This window comes from Ochotona curzoniae, unplaced genomic scaffold (assembly GCF_017591425.1).
Source record: "Ochotona curzoniae isolate NIBS_2020 unplaced genomic scaffold, NIBS_Ocur_1.0 contig_1014, whole genome shotgun sequence".
In the NCBI taxonomy this organism is placed as follows: domain Eukaryota; kingdom Metazoa; phylum Chordata; class Mammalia; order Lagomorpha; family Ochotonidae; genus Ochotona; species Ochotona curzoniae.
Window position 1 is genome coordinate 51,182,121 of NW_024464920.1, and position 20,138 is coordinate 51,202,258.

At 63.8% G+C, this 20,138-nt stretch overlaps 1 long non-coding RNA gene across 2 annotated transcripts in view; it reads left to right on the forward strand.

The window, feature by feature from the left end:
- Nucleotides 1-16,227, forward strand: part of LOC121161143 — a 36,131-nt gene extending 19,904 nt beyond the window's left edge. For both annotated transcript variants that reach the window (XR_005884636.1, XR_005884635.1), the window contains exons 2-5: nt 8,819-8,901; nt 10,732-10,815; nt 14,684-14,741; nt 16,119-16,227. This is a non-coding gene — a long non-coding RNA (uncharacterized LOC121161143). The remainder of the gene's footprint in view (nt 1-8,818; nt 8,902-10,731; nt 10,816-14,683; nt 14,742-16,118) is intronic.
- The last annotated feature ends 3,911 nt before the right edge of the window (nt 16,228-20,138 follow it).

Genomic DNA, 20,138 nt, shown 5'->3' on the forward strand with positions numbered 1-20,138 from the left:
CCGTGGCCGCTGCCTGGCGCGTCCCCCAAAATGGCCACCTGGTCTTCCTCAGCCAGCTCCGCGTTGTTGCTTTGCAGGGCAAAGCCCCGCTCCTCCAGGGCTGGGCTCTTGGCAACCGTGCCCAGCCGTTGCTGGCATGGAATTCCCGGCATTCCTGGTCGGGCGCATGGCATTGGAATCTTACCTGCTTTGTCCCTGGCATCAGCTGGCGAGCGATCACGTGGCCGTGTGCGTGAGACCAGAGACCTCCCGTGCTGCGGCCTTCTCGGCGCCCTCCTTCGCGCTCCCCCCTCCCGCTGCCTGGCATTGGACATGACCATCTCTGAGCAGGCGCAAGGCAGCCTGAAAATAAAAATTAATCCAGGCAGCCCAGTGTTTCCTCCAGGGGCTGGGGCATGATGCCTGGGCTTCCCTTCACTGCTAGGCACTTTGGACAGTGGTCAGGCCCACAGGCAGATGCCCAGGGGACAGTCACCGGCTGACCACCTGAGCGTCGGGAGGGAGTGACCCAGCCCCTGCCTGCACCTCCAGGTCTAGACGTTGGGTCCCAGAGTGCCCCTCGGGAAAGGCACGTGTGCCCTCACCCGTGCCATCTGCGCTCACACGAGGGCCGAAGGTGACACCTGGGTGCCTGTGTTGACCAGGCAGCCTAACCCAAAGGCCTGTGGGGGAGGGTGGTGACCCTGGTGGCAGAGACCCTATGGGCTGGCTTCCTGACCTGGGGCTCTTCCTGAGGCGGCAGCGGGGATGGGTTTTGGGTCAGTTGCAAGTTCTTGCACCGATCTGGCCTCCATCCTGGGGTCACCCTAGCCACAGGTGGAGGTCTGCCCAGTGCCCGGCTCTGTGTCCTTTGCATGCTGCCACGTGGCAGCTCTGAGCAAAGTCGCGATAGGGTAAGCTGAGGCTGGGAACGGTCATGTGGCCCGCTGGACTCACACTGGGCTCAGACCTGCAGCCGGGACGCTGGCCATGACACCACAGCCTCCTTGGGCATCAGAGTGGGGTCACTCCAGGAGTTCCAGGTCCAGGGAGTGCCGGGGTAGCAACTCCCCTTCTCCTCTCCCTCCATAACCCTGTCCCCCAGGATGGGTACCGGCCGCAGGCCTGCCCGGCGTGGGAACAATGCGGCCTCTATCCCAGAGTGAGCGGGGCTGGGACTCTCAGCCCCTCGGATGGCCTGGGCAGGCGGCGGCCACAACATGGCGCCCGGGCTGCCCGCCCATGCGTCCACAGGGCCTGATGGCGCCTGGGGCCGGCCTTCCCCGCGTCCTCCTGGGGCAGCGCCCAGTGGCCAGGCGCTCGGGCGTCCTCCCCCTCCTCCCACTGGGCCAGCCCCCTCCTTTTTTGGTGGTGGGTTTGGGGGCCCGGCCCACCCGCCTCTGCCACGTCTGCCACCCTCCCGGCACCCACGAGCATCTTTCAAAAACTCCCGGTGGGCGGGGCTGAGCTGCCGCGGCCGCCTCTGGCCCCCCTCCCTGGGCTGCCAGTGCCAGATGAGCACAGGAGACAAAAGTAGCATTTTCCTCGTCCTCTGGGCTGGCAGAGAGGCCTTCCCCCAGCACCACTTGCTCCTGGCAGTCCTGCCCGCGGGGGCCGGGGTGGCCAAAGGACCGATGGACAACGGCAGGCAGCTAGAGAGCAGGAGGCGCGAGGCCTGCTTGGCTGGAGGTGGGGGCAGTCGCAGCCGCTGCAGCCCACCCTCTGCCGGGCCGGGAGCATCCGCGTGGCTTCCTGGCTTTGGAGAAGGCAGCCAGGGCCTCCGGCCCCCTGGGTAAGTGCCTTTGCTCCTTGGCTGGCTCTGAGGAGCCCAGGGCCCTGCCATCTTGAGCCTGGCAATGCTGAAGCATTTCGGAACTGCCACCTCGTCCCCCCGACACGCATTTTGGGTGGTTGCATGTGCCGGCCACGGCCTGCAGGGAAGGCGTGGGTGTCGGGCTCCCATGCCGCCGGCCGTGGGCATCCTAACGCACAGCAGAGCGGGCTTATGTTCGGCTGGGAAGCGAGGCTCTGGGCGGTGTTCCCGAGCATGGCCTCTTCCCGACCCACACGCGTCACGTGTCACGGGGGACCCGTTGTTGTTGTTGCCGTCTTTTTTTTTTTGCAATGCTGGGGGTGGCAAGCAGGCAGGCGCCAGTCGTGTCCCCAGCTCTTCGCGGCGGACCGGAGGGCAGGCAGGGCCGGGCGAGCGTGCGGGAAACGGGGCCCGGCTTTGGAACACAGAGGTCCTTGTATTCTGCTCAGCGTCTTTAATGCTGCTATTTCCACAGTTTGGGGATTTAGTTCTTTTTCACTTTCTTTTTTTTTTATGTATTTATTTATTTTTTAAAAAAGAAAGAAAGAATGGAGGCTCTTTTAGATGCTCGGCCTAGCGTCGGAGTCTTCCTCATCGCTTTAAGCTGAACATGCAATGAACTCGGGGGTTCCACCTCGCAGGGCTGTGCGTGGGCCCCACGTGGGCATTAGCCGCTGCACAGGCCCGCAGGAGGCTCTGAGTGTCCCAAGGCCTGCCTGTCCCCACCCCCTGCACCCCCTTGCCGTTGTCCCAGGTCCCATCCTGGTGTCCCACCTGCAGAGCTGTCTGTCGGCCGTCCTGGCCAACTCCACACACCATGGCCGGCCGGCCACTAGGCTCGTGGCTGGCGGGTTTCCCTGTGGGTCCTTGGCTTAAGGCATCACCTATATTTCCAGGAAGAGGGGGTGCCCTCGTGGAGCTCGGCTGCACCCCCAGGAGTCCCCCAGGCTCCTGGGTGTGAGTGTGGTTGGGGTCCTGGTGCATGGGAGGTGGAAAAGCAGAGGCAGAAAGTTCTAACTGGCACGGAGAAGAAAACCCTTGCGTAAATCCATCTTTGTTCCCGAGTTGAGCTGTGTGTGCAAGCCTGGGCCCCAGCGCAGCCCGCCAAGCGGCGGACGGAGCCGAGCTCCGGGGACGGCCGTGCTGCTTTTGTTCTCAGATTAGGCAGCAGGCGCTACGGAGGATTTGGGGCTGTGGGCGCCAGCGCACACGGCAGAAGCTCTGCTCCTGCACACCCACACGTGCAGCGAGCATCCAGTACAGCCCTGGTGGCAGAAGTCACAGGACAGGGCCCGTCCGGCCAGGGCGGGAGTGGTGGGCAGGGACGGAACGGGACTCGGTCCTTTCAGAAAGCAGTCTGGACTTTGAGTATCTGCCGTCCTCTCTCCGGCTCTCTCTCTCTTTTGGTATAATTGGTAAAGTAAGCAAGACCTTGAATCCCAGATTCTAGAAGGACTCAGTGGTAGCGTTGCCTGAGCATTAGGACCAGGGAGAGGAAGTGGCAGATAAATCAGTTAATTTATAGAAAGGATTTTATTTTAAATGAATGTTCTCCACGGCCGTTCAGTTTGTCTGACGTGTGTGGATGGATCATACGTCCTGCTGTGTGCCTCCCGCGGCTGGCATGGTGGTGTGGGGCGCACTTGGAGAAAAACTTGACCCCCGCACGGGCAAATGCCGGAGCTTCTTTGGTTTTTCAGGTGAAGGCAGTGCCTCCACTCTCCCCAGCACTTCTCAACAGGACTTTTTTTTTTTTTTTTAAGAAAGTAACCACGCAAAACACTGTCACATCTTCGCTTCTATATAAGTTCCACTATAGCCTGAAATTATACATTCTCACAGCACAGATGGGCTAGTCTGTCATTACCAGGCGTGCGCCCGTCGGAACACACAGTGTATTTGGGTTGAGGAGTTGATGGATTCGAAGAACGCAGGTCAAAATAAACAAATGGCATGTGCACATGGTCCAGGGTCAGCCGGCCTCTGCAAGACCCTGCCGGGGAGCGGCCCCGCCCGTGCCAACTTTTAATTTGATTTTTGGCCTTCGTCTCTTAAGTCTCCTCGTGCCCTGTGTCGGGGTCCTGCAAACAAACGATCGATTTTGTGTTTTCCCGTGTTGCTGCAGAGTTCGGCTCTGGCTTTGAAGCCACGGGTCTCGGTGACGAGACGTCTCCCTGGTCTCTTCGGGAAAGAGGCTGGCCTCGTCCCCTTTGGCCTGTGTGGAGGTATTTTGGGGCCTTTATGAAAATTCAGATGATCCATTTAATTAAAAAAATGAAAGATTCAGCAGGTATAAGAGTAGCCGTAAACAAACCAACCAACCAATAGGACCTCTCGAGAGAGCAGTGCCGGATTTGTTGGTGTGCTTGCTGGCAGGGCTGTTTCCGGCCACAGAAATGGGTCCAGGGCCATAGCTGTTTGTTCTGTGGTGTCGCTTGCTTTGTTTTCAGCTACAGAGACCTGCCTGTTCCTGCACTGGCCAGGAGCTGAGGGGAGGGGCTCTGACTGCCTGCCGGGGGTCCCACCAGCTCCAGCCCTGCACCCGTGACTGGCTTCGGAGCCTAGGTACCTGGAGCCATGTTGGGAACCGTGCAGGAGCCATGTGGCCCCGGCAAGAGAGCTGCAGCCCGAGGCTGGGCGCTGCTGGTGCGCCTCTCGCTCTCCTGGCTGTGCTGGCCAAGGATGAGGTGTCTCCCCCGACTGCCTCGGTTTGTCCCCAGGCAGTGGATGAATGGAGCATGCCTGCAGGGCTGGGGTTCACCCATGCCTCCTCTCCACCAGGGTAGACGGGGACCCTGGGAGTCCGACGGCAGACCCCCAGGGCCACACAGCCGTCTGCTCTGTTGCTGCATCGCCGTGAGCAGTGTCCTTAGTACCTGGCCACATGGGTGTGGACGGCACACACACAGGTGTCCCACTGGGAAGGCCGGGAGGTGTCTGCCTTGGACTGCTGCTGGCCTTCATCATGGCTTCAGGTGGACCCTGAACCCTGGCCTGGGCTGGGGCAGGAGTAGGTGGACAGACTGAGCAGGGACAGGCCTCTCTGCAGGCGTACACTGCGCCCTGGCCAGGCTCGCCGCCGCCAATGCTGCCTCAAGCAGATGGAAGGTTCTGGGTGCCGGCCATTTGCAAACTGGGAGGAGTAGGAGTGAGCCTCCAGGCCCGGGACAGGAAATGGCGGCGCAGGCAGGCCCAGAGCAGGATCCAGGAAGGCGGGCGGGAGCGGCCCGGAACCCCTGCTGGGGACCAGCCAGTGTGTGGGGAACCTCTTTGGAGAAGCACCCACCAGGCCGGGCCCTTCCTGTGGGTCTGCTGCCTGGTCTGTATGCACAGCTGTGGGCTGGGCTCTTGTGAGGCAGAGAGGCTGAGCCCACCTGTGGGGAACAGGACCAGGGGAGACTGGCAGGCCTCAGCTCCCTGTGGCGTGGGCTCAGCCTCGGCCTGGGCAGGCCACAGAGCTGCAGGGTAGGGCCTGCGCTGCCCGCCCACCCCTCCGCCATCCTGCAGCTGGACTCTGAGGGGAGCCTCCCGCCCAGCCCAGCCTCACCTCCCAGAGGGTGGAGGTCAGCCCTACCCCGGGTCCCTGCTGGAACTGAAAGTGGACAGGATGCCAGGAGTGGTGTCTGGCTGGTTGGATCCCCAAGCAGGGGTCTCCTGCCAGACCGACCCCGCTGTCTTTGTATGCGTCTGGGCTTGGGGCAAAGCTGGGTAGGGGTCAGCCGCTGCAGGGAGGGTGCTGGGAGGCTGCCCCAGTTTGCCAGGGAACCTCTGGCCCAGTTTCCAGGGCCTTGGGCCCCGCCCAGGATTCCTGGGGTGGGTGTGCCTGTGCTTCCGGCCTAAGCCTGGGTGGGGGATCCCAGGATCCCGTGGCCCCACCCTGCCAGGGCCTCCTCAGGGTGCTGCTTTCTGGGCCTCACATGGAGGCTGCCAGAGCGGGGGGCACTGTGCCCAGCTCCCGTCCTGGTTGCTGCAGTGTGCACGCCACAGGTCGCCAGCACCCGCACAGGCATGGTGGACCCCATGGGTCTCCGGCCTCAATCTTGGCTGCTGCAGCCCAAGGGAGAGCTGTATCACCCACAAGCCTGATGGATGTCCCCGGGTGCCTGCAGTGGACACTCCCTTAGTGGCCACAGCCTCAGCTAGGTGCTACAGAGGGAGAGGCAAGGCTGCCAGACCTTGGGGCAGCAGGTCCAGCTGGGGCCCTTGTGGCTGAAATCGCTCCCTGGGCCCGGGGCACAGAGCTGGGCCCAGCTGGGCTCCTAGGGGCAGCCGGGCCTTGCCGGTTGCTGCAGGGTCACAGCCCTCTGTGGAGCCCTATGGCGTGCCATAGCCTGGACTAAGTGCCACACGTCCACCCCAGCACCGCAGCGAGGCCAGCCTGCCCCAGGGCCACCGTAGCCAGCATCTGGAATACACAGAACGGGCAGTGTCCCTGCCCCACAAGGTTGGTGCCACCGTTCACAGAGGCCGAAGGGTCCCCTTCCCTGCCCCGCTTCCGCCGGCCAGTATGGGATCCGAGCTTGTCCCCTGACTGGGTCCCAGACACCCAGCCCTCGGGAGGACCCTCCTTTGATATAGAACACATCTTCCACACCGGAGAGCAGGAATCGTCGGGGTGGCTGGCGGGCCCGTCGGGCCGCGGGGGCTCCACACACCGCTGGGATGGGGTTGCTTGCTTGTGGCGGTAGGAACTGTGACGCTGGAACTGTGTGCACGCGTGAGATGCTGTGAGGGAGGCCCGGATGCCGGGCTCGTGTCAAGGCAGTGGCAGGAGCAGCTCCCTGCCGCGTGTGTGGCGTGTTCGCAAGCCAGGGCCCGACATGCAGGGAGCAGTGGCAGACCCCAGGGGAGGCAGTGTCCTGGTCGGCAGGCGAGGGCCGTGTCCCGGGTCTGCTCCCCGTACCACGTGTCCCCGAGAGATGGCCTAGGTGTCCACAACCAACTTGGGGACCCTCGGGAGGAAGAGGCAGAGGAAGCGCTGGCTGAGGACCAGGCCCAGCTGGGTGGGCAGCAAGCAGACCATCAGAGACGCCCAGGAGTCCCGGCAGAGGTGGCCCTGCAGCCCCAGGCTCTGTGCAGAACCCAGGGCCAGGGCCTGCCACGTCCCAGGGACCCCCCGCCAGGCGCCACCCCACACCAGCCCTGCAGAGAGCCCATCTGCTCCAGCAACCCTTCCAGAACTCCGCCTCCGTCCTAGTCCCCATGGAAACGGGGCGGCGAGGGGGGTGCGGGCTCCTGCTGCATTTGGCCCCCAGGCTGGTTTCCATGCCGCCAGCCTGCTCTCCCAGGCCCTGCTCTTGAAGTGCAGGCGTCCCCTGCAGTCTGTGTAGGGAGCCAGGCTGTGTGTGGGGGCATGGGGAGGGCGCATGGCTTTGTAGTTCTTGTGTCCAGGCTCCTGCCCACTTGCAGCTGGCCTTGGCCTTAGCCGGCCGCGGCGTCCCGGCTCTGAGCTGGGGGCCCAGGGTCCTTCACTAAGCCCCTCCCTTGGTCTGAGCCTCAGTTTATCCATCTGTAGCAGAGGGTTAAATTGCTCCTCACTGCGCCATATACAGAAAGAAAGGGAAAAAGAAGGGCGAGGGACGTTGGGTCCTCCAAGTGGAGTTTTGTTTTTAGTGTCTTTATTTTTTAATCTATTTTTAGGGAAGGACTCATGCAGTTTGACTGGAGGTAGTTGTCAGAGAGGCTGGGACCCAGGCCGCCCCCTGACACCCTGTGAGCGAGCATAGCGAGTGAAGACTCAGGCTGGGGGCTCCAGCCCAAGTCCAGAGAGCAGAACAGGGGTCCCGGCTTTCCAAGGAGCCGCCTACTCCTGAGGAAGTAGGGTTCATGGTGTGCAGAGCTGACCTGGGGCTTGTCTCCCTGTGGCCCCAGCAGTAGCCAAGCCACCCAACTCAGCTAAATCCTGGGGGCGTCACCTCCTCCTGCTGCTCCTGGAGCCATGGCTCCTTCCCTGGACACTGAGTCGCAGCCACTTGTCCCGGAACACTGAGCCTTCTGTGAAGCATTGAGGAGTGGGGCGGCAGGGCAGGCAGCAGTGCCTGTGCAGGAGGCTGGGACCACTCCACCGCTGCTTCTGGGGGCTCCAGGCCGCCCACCTGCTCCTTTGCTCTGCCCCTGCCCCCCAGCTGGCCGACCCACCCCCTGTGGGCCCCGGGAGCGCAGTTGCTGTAACCCAAAGGGCAGGCATGGAGGCAGTTCCTGTTGGGCCTTGGGCAGGAGGGACCTGGTTGGGCTGTGACTCAGAAACAGGAGGCTGGGCAGCCTGGCCCAGGCTTGGTCAGGACATCTGGGGATGTGGGGTGACGTATGGGTGAAGAAGCCTCGTGGGAGATGGCATAGGCAGTCTCTAAGCCTGAGGACCCGAGGTCGGGGAGACCTGATGGCTGGCCACTGCCCTGGACCGGGGTCTTCCTCTGCCCCTAGCTGTGTCTGAAGCCTGGGGTGGTGTGGACAAGGCACGCCATGGGGCCCCTGCTCCACTTGCTATGGACCCAGACAGCAGGGTCTCCTGCGCTCCTGGTGGTGGGAGGTTCCTGGCCAGCCTGGCTCAGCCACCGAAGCCTTCGTCTTCTCCCTGAGGTAGACAGTGGGCTGAGCAGCTGCACTGTCGAGGCCTGGTGGCTGCTGGATATCGGGGTTATTGCCACGTGTGGGGAGCTGCATGCACGAGGCCTCGGGGAGGAAGGGCTTGCCGTGGGCAGGACATGGCCGAGGACTGTGGGTTTTTTGTTTTCTCCATGCCCCGATCTTGTTTAGCTCCTACCCCTCTGACAGCGGGGAGAAGTCTGGCTCAGAGAATTGACATCTGACCCAAGGGAAGTGGACCCGTCCACACCCCTTCCCGGGAACCCCCTAGAGAGGATGGGCTGAAAGCAGCACTGTTGGCGGCCACAGGGATGCGTTCAGGCCACTCCGCCCCCCAGTTGCGTGCCTCTAGGACGTTTCATGTCTGCTAGTGACCCCTGGGAAGGACATGGGCTGCTCTCCCTGCTGCTTTTGACCAAGCCTGTCGTCCTGCCGTTTCAGGTATTAACACAGCTGTGGTGCCCCAGCCGGTGGCCAGGTCCTGGCACTCTGTGGATGCTGTGAGCCGAACAGCCACATTCCAGGTGGGTACATGGTCGCCGAGGCTTCTCTGCAGGATGCTGGGGCCCTGCTGTGTGTATGTGTACCAGGCAATAGCTTCCCTCTGCTGTCAGATTCTCTTGGCATAAGCCATGCCTCTAGTTAAGGTTCGAGGTTGCGACTCCAAGAGGGGACAGGTCCTGCTGACCACATGGCTCTGCCACGCACAGGGGAGACAGCTGATCAACCACTCAAAGCCTCATCCCTGGGAGCTTGAGCTCTGTTTACAGGCCCTGCACCCTGGGCCGCGTGGGAGCCGCCCAGGCGGACCGGGTTTGTACATCTGCCGAGCATGGGGAAGTGGGAAATGCAGCTGCCACAGCCCTGCTGACACGCATGTTACCTATGACCTTGCATATGTTACTTGTGAGCTCGTGTGTGACTCACTGGCTCCATTTCACAGATGGAGCAATGGAGGCCCAGAGAGGTGCAGGAATTTGTGAGCTGAGCTGGGAACCCAGTGCCCCCCAGGGCTACCCTGCAGGTGAATCTTGGGAAGCCCATGGGCAGGGGTGGTCTTCCAGGGTTGCTGGGCTAGCCCTGTGCCGCATCAGCCTCCATGGGCCATGAGCTACCAAAATGGCTCGGGCAGACCTCATCACGCCAGTGACCACACCCTGGGCTGCTGGCTTCAAGAAGGGCAGCTTGGGGGGCACATGGGTTGGCACGCAGGGGTACAGTACAATCTTTACTGCCCATTAATGCAGTCTGCAGCCAGGGGCTGGGCTGGCGGGGCTGCCTGGACGCTGTCCTGTGAGCTCCCCAGCCTGGCCAGGTGTGCCCCTCTGGCTGAGGACAGAGCAAAGCCCACAGAACCACCTAGCCCCTGTGGCCAGAGCCCCACACACCTGCTAGAGGCACACCCGCCTGGAGCAGGGGAGACCCAGCCCCAATAGCCTGATATGCCAGGTTGGTGAAAGACACAATTAGTATGGGTTGGGTCTGTGTGAGGCGCTGTGTGGCTACCCATAGCAACGTCCTCTGGGAGCCAGCTGGTGACGACAGGGGCCTGGGTCCGTCCCAGGTCAGCCTCCACCAGGGCCTGGTCTCTGTCCTATAAGTCTGGGTGGCACCAGGCTGGAGAACCTGAGGGCAGTGGCCAGGCCTGGGCTGGCCTCGTGCCTGCCACCTCTAGCTTTTCTGGTCACTCCCAGCCCTCCATGTGCACACGTGGGAGCCAGGGATCACAAGGGGCAGACAAAATGTGGTGGAGGCTGGCCAATAGCAGGTCCCTGCAGCCTGGGGCTACCCTTGTCTCTGACACGTTGAAGGTTGGCCCCCGACCCTCAGGTCTCAGGACCACATGCAGGTGGGCAGAGAAGGGCAGACCAGAGCCGCTGGGTCCTCACGCAAGGAATGACCTGGAGTCTATGTGTACCCCACAAGGCCTGGGTCGCAGACGCTGTGGCAAGATGTACTGGGTATCTGAGACCCAGGTGGGAGGCAGGGGCAAACCTCTGCCAGTGGCTTTCGGGGGGACCAGCAGCCTCTGCGAGAGTTGGGGTGGTCTCTGACCCTGGAGGAGGAGGAGTCAGAGCCGCCTGGCCCCTTGGTGATGATAAGCAGGCCAGGCCAGAGCCAGGTCGGCCCTTCCTCTGGGAGCCCTGGAGGTTGCCCAGATGTGGGCTGGGAGCCGCAGGGGCACGGCAGACAGGCAGGACTTTCCTGGTCTCTGATCCAGTCCTTCTCTGGGCCCCGGGTGGGGGCAGGCCCCTCTGCCCTCTGCAGGAGGCTGTGAGATGATGGAGGGGCCCCCGCCTCCTCGCTGAGCTGCTGCAGCTGCTGGCTAACGCCTCTGTCCCTGTGTTTTGCAGAAGGCGGCCATGGCCTGAAGCATCCCCAGAACTACGGGACCTGATGTGGACTTGAAACCTCAGCCCTGGCACTTCACGGCTCAGGTACCTGCGTCTTTGCCATCTTCGCTGGGCCTGGGCGGCTCGGGGACCCTGTAGTCAGCAGTGGCATGAAAGGGGGCAACTGGGCAGAGCAGGGGCCTCACGCCAGTTCCAGGGGGCTCTGTCTAGTCCTTGGCAGGTGCAAGGAGTGCTGTCCTAGAGGGGAGCCAGTCAGGGACCCCGGCCTCCTTCTGGCTCACCCGCCCTGCAGCCTGGTAGCAGGTGGAGCTGGATGAGGACAAAGTGCCCAGGAGACGGCCAGGAGGCCGAGTCGTTGGTGAATGCAGGGGTCTCTGTGCTAGTTCTGTGACCTCACCACGCTGTGCCAAGTGGCCAGCCCCCAATGGACCAGACCAGCTGTCTGTCTCAACTGGACAGCTCTTTCAGTGCCTAAGCCTCAGTTGACCCATCTGTGAGATGGGCAGTGCCGCCTCCCACCAGAGGATGCAGTGTGGACACTGGGGCCTTGTGGCTTCAGCGAGTGGGTGAAGGGAGTGTGTGCTCACACGAGGCACCCAGGAAGTGGGAGGCATCCAGAAAACTGCGCCCGCCGCCCCCTTCTTGGAGGGCCCTGTCCATCGAGCTGGAGAGCAGGTGCACACGGCCTTGGCCTCACCCTAGCGCCTCTGTTGGCAGCAGCTCTTGACTCTCCAGGCCTGCCGTGGCTGGTCATGTGGCTCATGGTCAGTGTCATGTCTGGCCACAAGACAGGGCCAGGTGGCCGTGTGCGAGGAGGCCACGGCTCAGCAGCAGCGTTTCCCTTGGCAGGTGCCAGGACCCCAAGGCCCTATGTCCGTGTCCCACCCTCTGCAGACCTGTCGTCACAGCTGCCACCATCCCCGGGGGCTCCTGGGTGTGGCCATGTCACAAAAGGCCTGGCCCCCATGAGTTCCACAGCCCCGGCGCCCTCACTGCTCTGTGGTCTGAGGTGGGGGACGGGGGCACAGCCCCTTCCTGGAGTTCTGTTTTCTCAGTTGTATAAAAACGGCGTCTGCACCACCCCCGCTTCCCCGCCCCTGGGTGTCAGGAGTCGGTAAAGGCACCCCCTTGGCCAAGGGATGGAGTCTGGCTTGTCCCGACCCCCACCTGCAGATGAGCCCGGGCTCTACTGCATCAGGGGATGTGTGTGTGCGTACATACGCATGTGTGAGCATGTGCCCTGCACGTGTGGGCAGCAGGCTGTGTGAGCAGCCGTGCTGGTGGGGGGACATGGGGATTCCATTCAAGCTCCCTCACAGCCAAAGCGAAGAGGACAGGACACCCTTGCAATGCCATTTGGGGAGCAGTGCACAGCGTGGCCGGGGCGGCTGGCCCACAGGGGGGAGGCACCCTCTGCTCCCTTACCGATTTCTCCCCAAACCGAGCCCCTCCCATATTGCCCTGGGGGCCATGGGGTCCCTGGGCCGCAGCTCCAGGCCTTGCCGAGGCAGACCTGGGCATGACCCCCAGCCCATCCCTGTCGATGCCCTGGGCTCCTGGCCCGAGTGAGACTCCGGTGGCTGCGGAGCTGTGCTGGGAGTGTACAGAGAACAGGCCAGGCCCGCCCCTCACACACACCTGCCTCCACGACTGCACCCTGAGAACTGACCAGCAGTTCTGTACCAGAAGTGGTACAAGAACCCCCTTCCCAGCGACTTCCCAGCAGCACCTGAGCCCCAGGTGGCTGTCCAACCCACAGATCAGTGCCATGTCTGGCCCATGAGCCCCCTCCGTGGCTGGCCACGCCTGAGTTTAGGCCCCCGGGGCCAGGTCCCCTGATCTACCTTCCTTTGCAGGCCTGCCCTGGCTCTAATGTGGGGGCCAGGGACAAAGGGGACAGGACAGTGCCCAGGTGAGAGAGAGGAGACAGGCACAGGGAAGACCTCGAAACCCGGGGCAGTTGTTGGGGGAACCCTGGCCAGGCATGCAGCCAACCTCAGATGCTCAGGTGACGTTGACCGAGGTCGTCTGGTCTGTGGGGCGAGGGCCTCCCCAGGCACCCTTCATGAGCTGGGCCTTCCTGCTTGCCAGGCGGTTTTGGTGTGCACCCGGCCTTGGATGGAGCCAAGGCCAGAGAGCTGGGCATCCAAGTAAGTGTTGCTCAGGTGATCCGCAGGTCTGCAGGTCCCACCCGAGCAGCTGCGGGGCCAACTGTGCCATGCTCACCCTGAGGCTGTCAGGGTGCCCCATTGCCATGGCATCCTGCCCTGTGCAGCTGTGTGCCTTCCCTCCCCATGGGCTTTGCTTGTTCTGACATGGGCCCTGCCCCGCGGCTCTGAACTGCCGTTCCCTGTCAAGGTCCTCTACCCTGTGAGCGGTGCTCTGCGAGGGTCTGGCTGCCCCAAGCCCCAGCACTTGCCACAAGCAGTGGTCCCTCCGACAGCCTTCCCAGCCGTGCTCTGTCCTGCGGACACTCCGAGCTCAGCTGGGCAAGCCAGGGCCTGGGGCTGTTGGCTAGAAGCAGCCAGAGAATGGACCTTTGGGGTGGGTGGTCTCCCAGGAGCTCACATCGGGCAGGGCCTCCAGCCAGGATGGAGTGGTCTGCGGGGATCTGGGAGGGGGTACAGTCACCGGCCTGGCATCCCAGCCCAGCAGCCTGGACAAATGGGCTTTGGCGTGTGCTGCAGCCAGAGCCGTCCAGAGCCCCGTAGGGGTAGTGACCAAGTGGCTGGGAGTAGGACAGCTGGAAGGTTGTGGAAAGAGCTCGCCTCTCCCTCCCTGTCCCGCCCTTCATCTCTGCCGCCTTTGTCTTCCCAGGGCTCCACAAAATGGCTGCCCCACCATCCGCCATTTTGTGACCCAGGCAGAGGCGGTAGCTTGGCGGGTGGAGGAAGTGAGGAGACCACCACCCAGCGGCCCGGATGGAGCCAACAGCAGCCCCCGCCCCCACCCAGCCTTGGCTGTAACTACACTGGGGCTGGCGCCAGGCTGCGGTTTGGCAAGGCTGAGCCAGGAGTCCTGGCCACTGCTCTCCCTGCCTGGTCCCGGGGCCATCCTGGGCCAGGGACTACCAAGCAGACATCACAGTGAGATTGCAGTGGAGGCTGATATGGGCTCTGCCCAGCCCTCAGCAGGAGCTGTGGGACGCGGCAGCATCCCCGACCTGCTGACCGACTGGCCGGCTGGCCGGGCTCAGCCTCAGACACAGGGTTTCACAGTGTCCAGTTGGGTAGCTCCAGCCCTCAGTTGAAGGCTGCTGACCAGCAGGGCCTCTCTGGGGCTGGTACACCCTCATGCCTTCCCCATGAGCCCCTTGCCCCGTTGTGCATGCAGGCACCCGTCTCAGCAACCCCCTCAGTGCCAGCCTGGGCCATGGACCACAGGGACACCGTGTGCTCAGCCAGGCTGCCGGGCCTGGGCACCTACCACGGGCCCATGAGGCTGGCTGCTGAGTGGCTGTCCTACGCCCTCACGATGGCTGGTGGTTCCTACAGAGACCAGGACAGACAACGAGGGGTCCTGTTGGGCACCCATGGGCACCCAGCAGATCCCTCCCCTTGGGGTTCCTCGTCAGGGCCTGCCATCTTCCCACTTCCCCACAAGGTTGGCACAGCCCTGCTACCCTCCCCAGCTACCTGCCCACCTGCTGGGGACAGCACTGATCCCCTTTGCTAAGCCTGTCCTCAGGGCGGCAACTCCTGCCCAGCCAGTGCCAGCCCTGCCCCCTGGCCAGACCTGGGCTTGGGCTGAGGGTATGTTCTGCCTTTGAGAATGTCTCTGTTGTGTTTTGTAGATCCCTGGAGTGCCAGAGGTACCCCCTCCTCCCAGGGTCAGCACTGTGGCCCCACCCTGGCTTCTGGGCCATGGGGGAGTGAGACAGCTGGGAGCCAGTGGGGTGCAGACTCCCTGGGGTGTCAACTCTGGCCCCTGACTCTCCCACCCTCCCCTACAGGTGCAGGTTGTAGGAAGAGCCTCTGGTTCTGGCTGGCAAGGTCCCGGACCCCAGCCAGGTGAGTGGACAGCTGCCCGGCCCGTCGCCCTGGCGTGTCTCCTGAGACTGTGGCCTTTTCGCAGTGGCACTTTCGGTGAGCTTGTGTGAAGGCCGCATCCCGACGACACCCGGAGTTTCCGCGTGTGGTCCCCCTCCCTCTCTGGGGCACCGCCTCCCGCCCGCTGCTCTCCCAGGCTCTGCTGGCACGGCCTGCTGAGCACAAACACTGCCTGCTTTATGGGGGGAACCTAATCAGGCCGGTCAGGGGGGTGCTGGCGCCCGGTGGCCCCGAGCCAAGCCCGAGGTGACTTCAGGGTGACACCGTCTGTCTGCCTCGCTTGCTCCAGACATCCGCCTGGCCCTGAAAGAGCCACCTGCCCACCGAGGCCTCCCACACACCTGGCCTGGCACGGCCCTGCCCCCATCCGAGCCTGCCCAGCACCCTGTCCAGGGTGGCCTCGGTCGGGCTGGGAGGTGGCAGATGGCAGACGGCGGGGCGACTTCGCTGAGGAGTGCCATTCACGCTGTGCCCAGCCCTCGTCCAGGCTGGCGGGGCAGGGTCCCGAGAGTCTGTCCCCAGGACAGCCGGAGGAGGTCCCAGTGGCCCAGCCTGGGTCCTCTAAGCCAACACAGAAGTGGCTATGACCCTCGTGTGCCCCCTGCTGGGGCACAGCCGTGAGGGCACCCCGAGCCGGGTGGGGCTGAGTGGCAGTGGACGGGAGGGGCTGCCCACCCCCCCATGACCCGTGGTGGTTCCCAGACCAAGGACTTGGGCCCTCACGGGAAGGAGCAGAAATAGGGCAGAGCCTCTGGCGAAGGGACAGGCCTGGCAGACATGGGGAGCGGAGGGAGACGGGGAGACTTCGGGGTGCTGTGGGAGGGCCATGGGTAGTGCCAGCCCATGATGGACGGCCCAGTGCTCAGGGACGAAAGCTGAGCTGCTCCCTCCTGGCCCTTCCTGGCCCCTCCTGGCCCCGGGCAGGGATGCTGCTGAGCAGAGGGTGGGAGGGTGTCGTGTGGGTCCAGCTTAACCACGCAGCTAGAGCAAGTGGCAGCTGGGGGCAGGTGTTCTGTGACCACAGCCCCGTTCTGCTGGCTCTTCCATCTTCCTGTCCCCAGAGGGCACTCGGCTACCGTGGACCTGCCCAGCGGCAGCCCCTGATGGCACAGCCTCTCGGGGCATCCCTGTCCTCCCCAAGCCTCGGTGCTCCCACCCTGACCGCTGGAGGGCAAGGCCGGTCTCGACCAGGCGTCGTCCAGTGCGGGGCTGGCTGCAGAGGCTCACAGGTGCAGCCTGGCTGGTCCAAGATGCAGGCTGTGCGTGGACCGGCAGGGTGGGCCCCGGGCGGCTGTCAGGGTCAGACGACACTGACGCTGCTTGTCTCCAACCCTGCAGGTGGCGAGTGGCCCTGAGGAGGGGCGTCTGGCCGCACCAGCCTGCCTGGAGGTACGCCGTGGCTCCGAGAGCCTTGTTGTGGGGAACAGAAACTGTGGAAGGTTTGTGGTGGGGGGGGATGTGTACAGCAGGACCTGGGTCCTGGTCCCTCTGCCAAGCTTTTTACCACCTGGACCCTCCAAGGCAGCCACCTCCCCCTCACCCTGCTGTTTCCCTTCTAGAAGGTTCCCCCACACCAGCTCATGAGAACCAAGGTCCCTCCCCTGGCCTCCCCCGTCAGACTTGCAAAGCTCATGGGGCTAAGGCAGTGGCTCAGCTGTGCCTGCTGCACCCTGTGAATGTCATGGGTGTCTGCCCACTCTTGGGGGACAGGAGTCCCTGGGGGAGCCCCCTTTGGCTTTACTCTGTCAGCCTGCAAGTGCCCCCCCATCCATGCAGGCCACCCACAGGTGACAAGTGGGCCTAGTGTGGAGTCGCCGAGGCACAGCTGCAGCTGGGCTGGGCTCAGGGTGGTCCCGGGAGGCTGGCTGGCCCTCTCCTCTCTCCCCCTTGGGCTCTGGGGTGATGCCACGACACGGGGAATGGGTGGGCGCAGCCACAGGGTCTGGCAAGGTCTAGGCAGGTGCACACACCTGCCTCCAGGCTCTGACCACCAATCGGGCAGGGGGCGCTGGCTCCGGCCTCAATCCCGCAAGGCACAGCACAGCTCAGCTACAAGACCACAGCCCACAGGGGCGGCCCAGGCCATCAGTGCCCCGTGGAGGCCAACCTGGCTGTACAGCCAGCGCCCTCTGCTGGCTGTTCTCTCTAACGCCACACTCAGGGCTGGATCCAGTTCGGTGTGTGTCCAGCCCTGTGGACAGGAAGGCAGTGTCCCCCGTGAGGAGCAGGGCCACAGTGCAGGGCCATGCTGGGAGGGTCACAAGCCACAGCGCTCACTCTGTGTCCCAGGGGTCTGGGGCCTCGAGCTCTCAAGTGAGCAGGAGCTGCCTGTGTGTTGTGCCAGGCCAGGCCGCCCCAACCCCACCCTGCCTCTGCCACCAGGGCTGGGCTGCCCGAGCCTCAGAGTGCAGGATGCCATGCCCTCTGCCCTGCCACCTGTCAGCTCTGACCTCCAGAGGGTCTCGGTCACTGGGCCTGTAGTCCTGCCCAGGATCAGCAGCCAGAACATCTTTAAGCTGGCTTCCTTGGTAGGCATTGCCCCGTCCACTGTGCTGCCCCCTGCCCAGTGAGCCCACCCACTCCCCTTTCCCAAGGCCTTCTCAGTACGTCTCACTATGCCAGGGCCCTGTGAACCCCAAGCTCAGGCTTGGAACCCCTGCTGACCAAGGGATGGTGGCTGCGGGAGAGGCCACCCTGGGAGCCCGCTGCTCCACACGGCCCCTGCCCGAGTGCCCGGTCTCGAGTTCCCCTCACCCCCTGCAGAAGCCACGGAGCCATCTCGGTGCGAGACTGACCGCCCTTTGGGGTGAGGTAGTAGGTTGTATAGTTTGGGGCGCTGCCCTGCTCTGGGATAACTATACAATCTACTGTCTTTCCTGAAGTGGCCGTGATACCTGCGCTGGACAGCGTCCACCACCTGGGCTGGGCTAGGAGGGGAGGCGGGGCAGGGGCGAGGGGAGGCGAGGGGGGCGGGATGGGGGCAGAGCAGGGGCGAGGGGGTGGGATCTGCCCATGCGTCCTGGGCAGCTGGCGCTTGCAGGGGTGTCGCCAGCTGCCCTGCTCACAGCAGGTGCCTGGCCTGTGCCGTGTCCTGTCCAGCTCAATGCCAGGTCTTTGGTGACCTGGGCCCCATGCACATCAGTGGCCCAGCCTGTACGTGCCAGGGGCCAGGTGGGGGGTGCATGGGGACTCTTCGGCAGGCACAGCCCTGGGGAGCGGGGGTGTGTGGGGTGCTACTTGCCATGGAGAAGCAGCTCCACTTGCCCCGCGCCTGCCCAGCCTCGCGTGGGGCAGGCCGTGCTGCCTGCGGGCGGGTGCCGCGGGGTGAGGTAGTAGGTTGTGTGGTTTTATGGGCGGTGATGTCGCCCCTCAGCAGATAACTATACAGCCTACTGCCTTCCCTGAGGGGCCTGCTGGCACGCCCGCCCGGGCAGGGACCAGGGCACGGCAGCTGGGGGCGCCTGCTGCAATAAATGCTCTTCTGCCCTCAACTCTGGGTCAGCCGCTTTTCATTCTGGAAGTTCGGGGCCCTGGCGGTGGGCTTGCCTGCTGAAGCTGCTGGCCCCGTCCTGCCTGCCCCTTCCACTCCTCCCAGCACGGCCACGCCTGCTGTGGGACCACAGCTGCCACGGCACAGCACCCCGTGGCCCAGGCCGCTGGTTCCCGGTGTCCACTGAGCACCCCTGGCCCAGCACCACTCCAGCAGCCTCCTCCCTCAGGCCAACAGCTGCGCATGGCTGGCCCCTGTGTGCAGCCTGGGTGTCCGAGGGTCTGGCTTGAGTGGGCACCCCAGGCTGCCATCTTGGCCACAGCCTCCAGCCTCTGATGTCCCGGGCAGGAGCAGGCCACTGTGCTGCCCCGACACTGTCCAGCCCCAGCCTGCCTGTCTCCACGGGCAGGAGCAGGTAGTTGGCACGTGAGGGTGGGACCTTGTGGCAGCACCACCCAGTGTCCCCGCCACAACATGTCAGACAGGCACCGTCCAGCTCCCCTGGCACCCCAAGGTCAGCGGGTGGCCACGTCTCACTGCTTCTGTCCCTGGCACATCCCACCTGCTTCGCTCCCATCTCCAAGCCCGAGTCCAAGGGTGGCCCTAGGGCGGCCGCTCTGCCCTCACTGCCTCCACTGCTGGATGCCCCCACCCTTGGCCATGCTGTCCTGGTCTCATACCTGAACCCCGCTGCCTGTCACCCCTTCCCCACCCCCGCCAGCCCTTGCTGCTTCTGTGGGCCAGGGCGGATCTGAGGTGTGCCTCCTGAACCTGCTATGGGTGGTGCCAGGCTCTGCCCTGCCGTGCCCGAGGTCTAGTGAGACAGCAGCCAGAGGCACACAGCGCCACTGCAAAGCAAAAGAAGAGCCCTGGCCCCAGCCCTGCAGTCAGGGCAGCTTCCTGGAGGAGGTGATGCCGGCTCATCCCTTGTCTCCCTTGCAGCCAGCCTGGCTGGCTCCTAACTGCCGTTCCTGGAGCTGGGGGTGTGAGGACCCCCCAAGGAGGGAGGTGCTGTCACCTGCCAGCAGCAGCTGTACACTGCGGGCCAACCTCATCCTTCCACGCACCCCACTTCACAGCGCAGCAGAGAGCTTAGGAGCAAATCTGGGAGCTCCTTGGCCACGAGGTCCTGGTCCTGGTGCCACCTGCTGTCTGGCCTAGGTGCCTCTGGCTTGGTTCTGGGCCCTGCGTGGGTGGGCTCTGCAGGCTGGTGCCCCCGGGACTCATCCAGTGCCTGGACTTTGAGCTCCCCAGAGACGCAGTCGGGTGGGGCGTGCCAGGGCCGACCCTTCCTAGTCCAGGTGGGACCTCTTAGGAAGCAACTCAGAGACTCAAGGAGGCTCCCGAAGGGCCACCTCTGGTCTTGCCAACCCTCAGGTGCCACACCAGCCCAGCCCACATTCAGGATCAGGTGGGGCGAGGCCAGTGCGTTCTCCCTCTGGGGCAGGTGCATAGCGCCCAGCGATGCTCTCATGGGCGTTTCTTGCAAAGTCCAGAGGCATCCGGAGCTTTGTGAGGGGGTCTGCTGGGTGCCTTGCATGTGATAGCCCACTGCGTACGGATCCATGCTGAGTGTGGCCCTTGCTTGCTTCAGGGGCCTCAGCTCACCAGCTCCCTGCCCGCCTTGCACCACAGACCTCAGCCATCAGTCCCCGCCTGCCCTGGCAGATGCTCCTATGACCGGGGTCAGGAGGCCTGGAGGGCAATACAGATGCAATTGTTCCTATTTTAAATTTACGTTTTATACACTATTTATCTGGAAGGCAGAGAGGGAGCCCATCCATTCACCGGTTCATCCAGGTCTCCCCTGTGGGCGCAGGGACCCACGCAGACCCATTCTCTGCTGCTTTCCCAGGCGTGTTAGCAGG